Raw genomic sequence first — 10,515 nt, forward strand, 5'->3', positions numbered from 1 at the left:
TTGCGGATGCATCCTGTGCTCCTCTCACTGACCACCAATGAAAGAGGTGCCCCTTCAGGAAGTGCAGTGGGGCAGAATAAATGACCTCAGGGGGCTGCATGCTACCCGCGGCTGTAGTTTGGGGACCCCTGATATAGGACCTAAAAGCACAAGTAAGCTACAGAGAAAGGAAATGAACATATATACTGTATTGTACACTGTACTGTAGTAACAAAAAAAATGACAAACAAAGCAACACAAACGGAGCATCTGCACTTTTAACAATCCAAAATGGCGTAGGTAAGCATACTGGAGGACACCAACTCCCTCACTCATACGCCACGTTACTGTGTATTTTTCCACTGCAAACAACCAAACTAGTTCACCCATGTAGCCTGTAAGTTCGACGCTAATGGCATAGGCTGAAACACTCAAATCTCAATTTTTTTGTTTTTATGGGAGTGAGCATCGTAAACTCAAAATGTTGTATGTTAAGACTGTCATAACCCGAGGACCCCGTATTTAGAAATAATACTAACTAGGAAATAGAAAAACATTTCCATTCTTACATTACCACTGATTTGTACTATAAAAATTTATGAAAGTATTGCCTTTTCTGGTCTTCAGTTTCATACTTTGTAGAGTGAGGTAGTTTTGTAAATGATTTCTAAGTGTTCTTTTAATTCTGACATAGGATTTAGTGATTTAGTTAAGTCGTTTTACTTGATATTTGCAGTATCTGTGAAGTCAAATGCATTGCAGAAGATAGCAATGCATCCATATATTTTAAAGGCTAGAAAAAGCTAATTTAGTAAAAGCACTAAGTGAATATGCAGTTTTATAAGTCATGCCAACTGACACCTCTTTTTTTGTGGCAAACAAATCTAGTTCCTCTTGGCAGTAAGATCGAGGTGGATAGACCTATGAATACTATTGCAACTAATTCTGCTTCCAGCTACCTTGAGAGAATGCTGAGGTTAGCAAAACAGTGAAGTGGGCAATAAATTGCTTTTCAGATAGATAGATATATTTTACTCTCTATCATAAGACTGCCTAATAGGTGAGTCCCCAGAGTACAAGTTGGCTTCTATCAAATGTTATTTAATCTTTGCATTTTATCACTTTAATTTTAAAAATATCCTACATTTTACTTTTCTACAGATACCCAAGCGTTGTCATTACAATGTCCTACTAAAAAATCTGTCCTTCCTATCAGATGGGTACTAAATTAGATGTCTTTGGCTGTGGAGAGGGACATACCCCACATGTACTTATACCTCCTTTCAAATGTTAATAATTATGAGAAAGGAAAAGAGAATCTGTCTGTGACATTGTCTTACAGGGTTCTTGTAAATTAATGAGTGTGTACAAAGAGTGTGTGCACCGACTTTAGGGTGCAAGTTATTTGCATTTTTAAACTATGTATGTGCATCTCATACCCTCATATTTACAAAATATATCCATCCACAAACCGCTTTCATGCATTTCTTTTATTTTTTTTAGATATTATATATTCATTTTTAGAGAGGGGCAGGGAGGAGCAGGAAGGAAGCATCAACTCCCATATGTGCCTTGACCAGGCAAGCCCAGAGTTTTGAACCAGTGACTTCAGTGTTTCAGGTCGAGGCTTTTACCCACTGCACCACCACGGGCCAGGCTTTCATGCATTTCTAACTGGTGCACTTGTAATGATAATCAGAAAAGAAAAAGCACTAACTGGAATGCTTCCACCCTAAAATTGCCTATTTATAAATGTTGTGGTTGATATTTCCTTCCAGCCTTTTCTCATGTGCAGATATAATTTACAAAGCTGAACTTACAGCTCGGATATAATTTTACATTTGGCTTTTTTAAATTGCATAACAGGAAAGATTTGTCATTCTGCCTTATAGTCATTATCATGTAAAATGGATGCTTAACATTTAATTTCTCAAGCTCAAACTAAGCCAAATGGTACTTAGTTACCATTTCTTATATCAGGCCATGGTTTTTGGCCTCAGAACCTTTACATGCACTGTTTCTGTGGCTTAAACTGTAGGCCCAAATTTGCATGTTAAAATTCTACACATTTTTAAAGATTGAGTCCTAAAAGTACAACTTCTAAAAGTGAAAGTTTTGTCTGACTTGTGGTGGCATAGTGGTAAAACACCAACCCGCAATGCTGAGGTTGCTGGTTCAAAACCCCAGGTTTGCCTGGTCATGGCACAAAAGAGAAGCAACTACTATGAGTTGATGCTTCCTGCTCCTCCCCTTCTGTTTTTCTCTCTCCTCTCTCTAAAATCAAACAACTTTTTTTAAAAAAGAATTACAATGAAAGTTTTAGCTGTGCATGAGATATATCTTCCTGACTAACTACAAGATCCTTGGGGAGGAAATCTTGTCTGATCCTTCATTGTGTCCTCTACAGCAACAAGTACATATTGGAAATGAATAAATACTAATAGAATGAGTGATATGTATTCTGTGTTCATTTTCTATAGCTGCCTTATCAAATTAATAAAAAAAATAGGGGCATGAAGCAGCACAAATTTATGATGTTAGAGATCTATAGATTTGAAATCTAACCCAGGTCTCAGTGAGCTAACATCGAGCTGTCAGCAGGGCTGTGTGCCTTCCTGTAGGATTTTCTTAGGTGAGGACCTGCTTCCTTGCTCTTGCCTTTCTTCTCTTATCACACGTTCTCATTCTGACTCAGGGTGAAAGTTCTCCAATTTAAGAACTTTTGAGATGAAATTGGGCCCCTCTGGATAATCCTGGATAATATTGCCCATCGCAAAGTCTTTCATCACATCTAGACAGTAAAGTACATATGCACAGGTTCTGCGCATTCAAACATTGATATCTTTGGAGCCCCATTTTTCTGCCTACCACAGATGCTCATATAAGTGTAAAAATAGAAGGGAGCTAAGTGTACTCTAAAAGTGACTGGGAATGTCCGTCCTTCTGCAGATAAAGAAACATATTCAGAAAGGACAAATAATATCTCACCCCAAAGTCTAAATATAATAAATGGAAAGTTTAGATCTTGACTTACTGTGCAGCACTCTTCGTATTTAATTACATCTGTTCCCCACAGCACAGCCCCTTGTAAGAAACAGAAAATAATTGGTTTTAGAAGATGTATAAAACTCAGCATGGTAAAGGGATTTGCTCAAAATTACACAATAGAAAGGGGAAGAGCCAGGCTTCAGTTCTTCATCTTTATGAATTCTATTCTAGTGCTTTTCATTTTATACCATGCTAGTCATCACCCCCACATAAATCCAATAAACACAGATTTTAAAAAATTCCAATAATTTACAATAACAAAAATTAATTTCTTTTTGAAATTCTCAACTGTAATAAAAGGCTTGTTAATAAGTCTATCATGGCCCTGGCTGGTTGGCTCAGCGGTAGAGCGTCGGCCCCGCATGCAGAAGTCCCGGGTTCGATTCCTGGCCAAGGCACACAGGAGAGGCGCCCATTTGCTTCTCCACCCCTCCCCCTCTCCTTCCTCTCTGTCTCTCTCTTCCCCTCCTGCAGCCAAGGCTCCATTGGAGCAAAGATGGCCCGGGCGCTGGGGATGGCTCTGTGGCCTCTGCCTCAGGCGCTAGAATGGCTCTAGATGCAGCAGAGCGACGCCCCAGAGGGGCAAAGCATCGCCCCCTGGTGGGCATGCCGGGTGGATCTCGGTCGGGCGCATGCGGGAGTCTGTCTGACTGCCTCCAGCTTCGGAAAATGAAAAATGAAAATAAATAAACAAACAAATAAATAAATAAATCTATCATGTCCAGATTTACTTGGGAGTTGAAACTAGGGGACCTACTACACTGCTGCCTCAGGACAAAATTCTGCCCATGACAGTCTGGATAATAAGGTAATACAGTCCTTTCTACGGACCCTAAAGTATACCCTTGTTGAGTGGTCTTAGAAATAGTCCAAATACTACAGACCTTTAGCCTTAGGGCCGGCCAAGCCAGCCAATTATATTAGTGTAGACTAGTAAGGATTCTACTTACACTACTGCCTCCCCAGCCAGTGGTAGGAAGGCTTGTCTGAACCCCAAGTGTTCGAGAGGGCAGATGCATCCAGAGAAAAGAATCTCTGAAATCACAATAGTCTATAAAGTGAGAATGAACTGTTCTATAACCCATTAGAGTTTATGTAAGACTTTCACATCTCTCCAGTTAATTCTTACAATACTCTGTGAGGAGGGTTTATTCTTATCCCCATTTTATAGAGTGATAAATTAGACTCTGATCACCTTAAAGGGACTTGTTTAAGACCTGTATAAGATCTTACATAGTTCTTCTAAGCAAATGTTTTCCCATGATGTTATTATCAAGTGTCTGTATAAAAGACCACAAATGCTACAACTGATTTCTGACTAGCCTTTTCTCTGCTTCCTCTTTCCTAATAATGTCTTCAAGGATATCTCATGAACAAGTTGTTCACTTTTAACATAAAACCCACCATTTTTTTTCTATGCTTATTGAAGTACAAACAGGGACTACTGCATCTGTTAGATACACAGGCTTTTTCACTGAGGGCTGCCATTTCTCCCAGGCATGAATTGATTTCAGTAGATGCTATAGCTCTTTCTGGGTACTTACTCCTTTGCTGGGTCCACATCTGTCTTTTCTTGATGACTCCAGGTCCACTGCAAAGATTCCGCCATGTTTCAGTACCCCTTATATACTGTGATGTGCACCAAATCCTGCAACCTTCATTAGGCCCTATGAAGAATATCATTAAGTGTCATCAAGATCCTGGAGATTTCACTTTGGGCAGAGTTCTGTAAATAATCCTCTTACTAGTTTTGTATATTATTCAGTTATCAGCATATCAAACTATCAAAGCAATGATTCTTTGGACCCTAAATGCTCTTGACAAATTTTAGTAAAAATAATTATGTTAGATTTTCCTAATACAAATCCTCTCTTGGAGACAGACACAAGTTAAGAAAGACCTCTTTGCTCTGACAGTTAATAACTTGTTCAAACAGTCCTGACCTAGTCATTTTTTCCAAAAGACTCCTCAGTCTCTGAGGCAGATTTTAAAAGGCTCATTTCCTCATAGTTCAGGCATGAATTGATCTATAATATGGCATGACTTTGAACAATTAATAGACTGTAAGAAAAGAATTCGTATGACCTTGCCTTGCAGAAAATTCTCTTTAGAGTGACTCATTTAATGTTTTAGGATCACATTTCCTTTCATCTACTGATCCAATTACATAGCTTGGTTCTGCAGTGAATGATATTTACATAACTTTAATAATGAAAACACTGTTGGGTTTTATTTTTCACACTCTTGTAAACAAAGCATAGAATTCTCAAGTCTATAAAGCATGGAAATGGTAAAATTCTTAGAAACTGGGAGATAAAAGGGGGGAAGGGGAGATAGTAGCAGTTTATACACAAGCAAAGTGCATTCTTTGTTTTTGGAATCAACAGTTACTGCTAAAAGTTAATGAATCAAGATATGGAGTTATGTTTATTTCCTAAATGTACAAGTGGTGGAGTGGGGAGCTGTAACAGGTATCCACCAGAAAAATGTCAATTGAGGAAAGGGAAAAGTGATTGTCTCATGTCATGGACCTGCAGTGAGGAGGTGAGGTGAGAGACTTTTCATTTGTATTTTATGCTCTGCCATAGTAAGAGAATATTTTGGGGATCAAGCCCTTGTGTTTACTTGAATAAATTGTTTTAATGTTCCCATGGAATTTACCTATTCTAGGTAATATTCATGAAGCAATGGTAGAAGAACCCCAGGCTATTTTAGCACAGAGCGGGGATCCCCAGAAATTGTCTCACTCCAGCTCCAGGAAAAGAAGGCCAGTCACTTGACACCACAAGAGCTCCTGGGTATCAAAGGAATAAATCTTCTGAGCCTCACTTCTCTGCCACTGTGTTGTTTCTCCTTTAGCCAGGCTGTAGGGCAGAGCTCAATACCAGGTCCAATGAAGAAAGATTCTTGTGACTTCTAAACACTAATGTTTCTCAATTACTCATAAATATGCTTTCATGAAATGAAGGGAAAATCCCATGCTCTCCACTAAAGGAAATTTTGTAATTCAGGTAAGTAGAAAAAAGAACACAGGCATGACAAGGAAACATAGAAATATCACATATGAAGAGAGGGTACTACCACCAGCCACTTTCTGGTGACTTGCTTTCAGTCTTGCATCACCTGATCTCTGCTTATGTACTCCCTTGTTGCTTAGAAGAATGACATGCCCCAGACCAGCCATTGGAGGAGTCATGCACATGTAAATAAAAAGTATAAAAAAGAAAACTTGCTCCCTTTCGAAATCGCAAGGCAAACATTTATTAACTAAACAGGAGCTATAAAATTTATATATTATAACATCTAGGAGGAACTGAAAACACTCTTGTTGAAAGCAGAAATTATAAATATAACATTAAGACATTAAACTGTATTACTATAGAGATAAAGATTTTTTTCCCTAAGATCACACAAAATTAGAGTAGAAAAAGAAGGTAGGAATCCAACTGCCCATCAGACTCTTAACATCCTCTTTGGAAGGCAGGTATATGAAAAACACTTTTTCTATATTAAATTTCAATCCACATGTACAATCCAAATTGTAATAGATATTAAGAAATAGGGCATTTTGTATATCACAAATAATTACCCATAAATTTTTTTGAAGTCTGAAATTGAATGCTTTTATTCCCTGTTGGAAGAATTTTCAACATTAGCTGACCTATCTAAAGTTTACAAAGCAGCAAACTGTTTTGTCCCTTATTTCTTTCATCCTGTGAAATAATTCTCTCAGCAGTTAGAAAGTGTCTGAGTACATGGCTGATTTGTTGCCTGCAATGATTTTTTAATAAAACGATAAATACTGAACTTTGGATGGCCCATCCAGCACATGATACTGATTTAAGATAGCAAGGGATTAAATGAATTTCAAAACTGCAACTCACCAGAAGAGGTCCAGAGATTATATCGACCCATATGTGTTTAAACCGCAGTCATTCAAGAAAAACTGCTACCATGGCGCTAAACCTGGAAGTGATCCCTGATCATCTTTGACATTTTCAAAAACAGAAAATTATTTGGCTTTATTTTAAATGTCACTCCTCTTCAGGCAAAAAAAAACATTATTAATTTAGGAAAGTACAGGATGGAATAAACCATGCTGATGCACACTGGCTACAGAAAGTTTAATAGAATTGACTACATTCTTAGGAAGTATAATTTGAGTATTTGGTGAATCAATAGAGGCAAAGTTCAAAAGAAAAACCCTTACTTAATCTTCAAAAGTAGTAGGTATTAGAAGGAAGAATCTTGGTCTAATAGTCAGAATGCAGGATTTGAGTCCCAGTTTTCTCCATTTCTACCTCTGAGTCTTGGGTGAGTCCACCACTTCCACAGTCTCTGTGGCTACATTTGTCCGGGAAAGTTAGCACTAGCTTCTTGGACTTTTCAAAAGCCTTTGATTCCCCAGAAAATTATTTAATGTCTCATTCTCAGTCCCATCATCTGAAAAGTAGAAATAAAATTCCATTCTCTGATAATACAAAAGCTATGGGAATACAATTGACAATGTGGATGTGAACCCATTTTGAAATCTATAAGAGGTTACCAAATTATAGAATTTGTTTTATTAATTTTTTACAGCTGAAAAATAATATATATATAGAACATTGCCTCTGTTTGCCTAAAATGTTATTTTTAAAAAGTTTAACCAAGTACTAAAATTAGGAGTTATAGCTATAACTTAATTTGTTTGGATTGGTTGGCTATTTCTATTTTTTTCCCTCATTTTTCAGGTACAGATATGGATTTTTTTCTGGACAAGAATATGAATAGTTGAGCATTTGAACCAGTCATCCTCTAAGTCTATTCATAAGCCTGTAGATTTTGGCCATAGAAATGAAGAAAAACTGGCAAGAAGCAAATATAGTTGTCAGAATTAGCATCTTTCCTTTAGAGCAGTATCCTACTAGCATCATCTGAGGAAAGCACTGGTATTTCCTCTCCAAAGAAAAGAAAACTCACAGCCAGTCTGAAGCATCTTTATGGTTTCATATGTGGGGCTCTTCATTATTCTGCCCTTCTGCCATTCTTTATGGTTATAAATTTGGCATCAATTGGAAGAATTTTTTAATGAATATTATTTGTAAAGACATCTCCCCTGACATGTCTTTAGCCATACAAAACCCTTCCCTACAATCTCTACCATTACCCCAATCAAACTAAATTTCTCACTACTCACATATTGCTCCTAACCATCCTATTTCTGCTTGTGCTGTCTCTTCACTTGGGGATCCTTTCTCTCCATGGGTACATGGTCAATCTTCTCTATCCCTTAAGTCCATTTCAGATGTCAACTAGTGATTCAAGACTTCTGTTATGTTATTGCGTTCTTCAGTGACTCCATCCTCCAGGATTCCTAGACTTTTGTCCATATTTTAGGAGATGTCTATAATTTTTGCCTTCTTGTTGCTCTACTTTTCTTGTCTTTCCTTTTAGATAAAAGTGCCTTGAGAGCAAGTGTGATCATATCAGTATTTTCCTAAGAACCTGGCACATAATGATTAATATGTGTTAAATGAATGGGTACAAGTTATTAGATTTAAAAGCTACCAATTGCCTCATATTGACCAAACTACTAGTAAAGTCAAGTTTCATTACATTACTAACTGAATCTTATTGATTCTGAATCTCCAATACCTGGGGGAAATTCAATCCCTGCAGAGAGTCCTTTTCACCTCAGTATTCCTAGGAATCACCCAAGAAGTTTGCTCATTCTTTGCTGAAAATTGTTTGTAATGGGCTGTAGCTCTTATTCAGCTCATGATATATCGTGATGCCTTTAATGAATGTACAATTAGTCCAGGGAAACGTAGCTCTCCACTTCCTACCTAGTAGTATAGCAGAATGTCATTGTAACTAAACCTGTGCCTGAAAGTCTTTATCACTGCATCTTTTACACACACTCTTCTCTCTGCTGATTGTCCTGCCTACTTTCTCCGCATGTCAAAATCTTAACTACCCTTAAAAACTCTGGAGCAAGTGCTCCTAGAGAGGCTATCCTTAATCCTGTTACAGGATTGGATTCTACTTGCTTTGAACTTTGATTAACACTTTGTATAACTCATTTCCCCTGGCAATAGAGTTCACCTAATCTCCACTACCACCACCAACACTCTTTCCTAAACCTCTTTCACACCTCAAACTCTTTCAACCTTCTACACACACAACACTAATTTTCTCTGAGGGCAAAACTCAAGTGTGTTTTATCTTTGTATCTCACACGTACCTGATACATTACCAAGTGAGTATTTATGGATCAGTAAACATGGGTAAATCTTAAGCACATGAACTGCAAAGGATAAGTTCAATGTATTTCAGCATTTGTCTTCCAACTGCTCTATCCTGATTGTGCAAACAGTCTGGTAGTATTACATGGAAATATGGTACAAAAGCTGAAAGCTCCAGAATCCTGGCCCAGGTTGTTACCATACATGTGGTTATATCTGTCTCAATGTTCTAAACTGCAAAATGTAAATAACAGGCAGAGCTGGCTATATAATCTGGAAGTCTGGTGGAAAATGCTAATTCAGTGTTCCCAGGAATGAGGGAGAGACTGATCAGTCTCCTCTTTGTATGGGTTTGCTACCCAACTTATGGTGAATGGTGACCCCCAGAGGAATAAAAATGTTTGCTCTGAAAGGAGCTTAATACATGGATTGTAGGTGAGTAAAAAGTCTCCGCCATGTTGGCTGCCCAATATTTTATGGGCAGAGATCAAAGGTGGCATGAGGCCCTACAAGAAACCTGGTTACCTTCCTAGGCAAAGGACACTAGTTTTCCTCAAGGCAAAATTAAGCAGCAAAGAACCCATCGCAGGGAGGTGCAAGGTGGTGGGAGGCAGAACAGTGTACGTGCCCAGACCCCAATCTCACTGCATATGTTTCATTGTCCCTTCCAATTTAGCTCACAGCTTATGAAATATAAACTTAAATATCAAATTATTGAGAATTTCAAGACTGGAACCAACTGCAGAAGATTGAATGTTAAGTGCAGGGGCCCCATGTGACTGCACTAATTGCAGGCCCATGAAGCCACACTAAAAATAGTAATAAAATAAAAATAAGCTTCATTTATATGTGTTGAATAATGAAAGGACATTTAAAATTTCAATATTTAATTTGCTGTTTTTACTAATTTATTGCACATTGAACTATGAATATGCAGCTAGCTTGAACCTGAATATTCCTCCCTTCTCATTCTAAACCTCTATCAAGAAAAAGAATATAAGAAAGAAAGAAAGGGAGAGAAGAAGAGAGAAAAAAATTTCCAATTTCAGCTTAACTAGGACATGGAAAAACATTCACAAATTAAAAAATAGTGAAAAGCAGCTAAAACTGTACACTGTAGAGAAAGCAAGTTTCCAGAGAAGCTAAGAAGTGGTAGAAAGAGCCAAAGAGAAAAATAGCATTTCCTGGGGGGTTAGAAACCCATGGGAAAGAAAATCTATAGAGTAGTGTTTTGAGTAGGAATGAATTGAAATAGACTAAG

At 37.7% G+C, this 10,515-nt stretch overlaps 1 non-coding gene across 1 annotated transcript; it reads left to right on the forward strand.

The window, feature by feature from the left end:
• Window positions 1-3,349: 3,349 nt before the first annotated feature.
• Window positions 3,350-3,425, forward strand: TRNAA-CGC (transfer RNA alanine (anticodon CGC)). Its single transcript has one exon. It is a non-coding gene; the product is annotated as a tRNA-Ala (tRNA).
• Window positions 3,426-10,515: the final 7,090 nt, after the last annotated feature.

This window comes from Saccopteryx bilineata, chromosome 8 (assembly GCF_036850765.1).
Source record: "Saccopteryx bilineata isolate mSacBil1 chromosome 8, mSacBil1_pri_phased_curated, whole genome shotgun sequence".
Lineage (NCBI taxonomy): Eukaryota > Metazoa > Chordata > Mammalia > Chiroptera > Emballonuridae > Saccopteryx > Saccopteryx bilineata.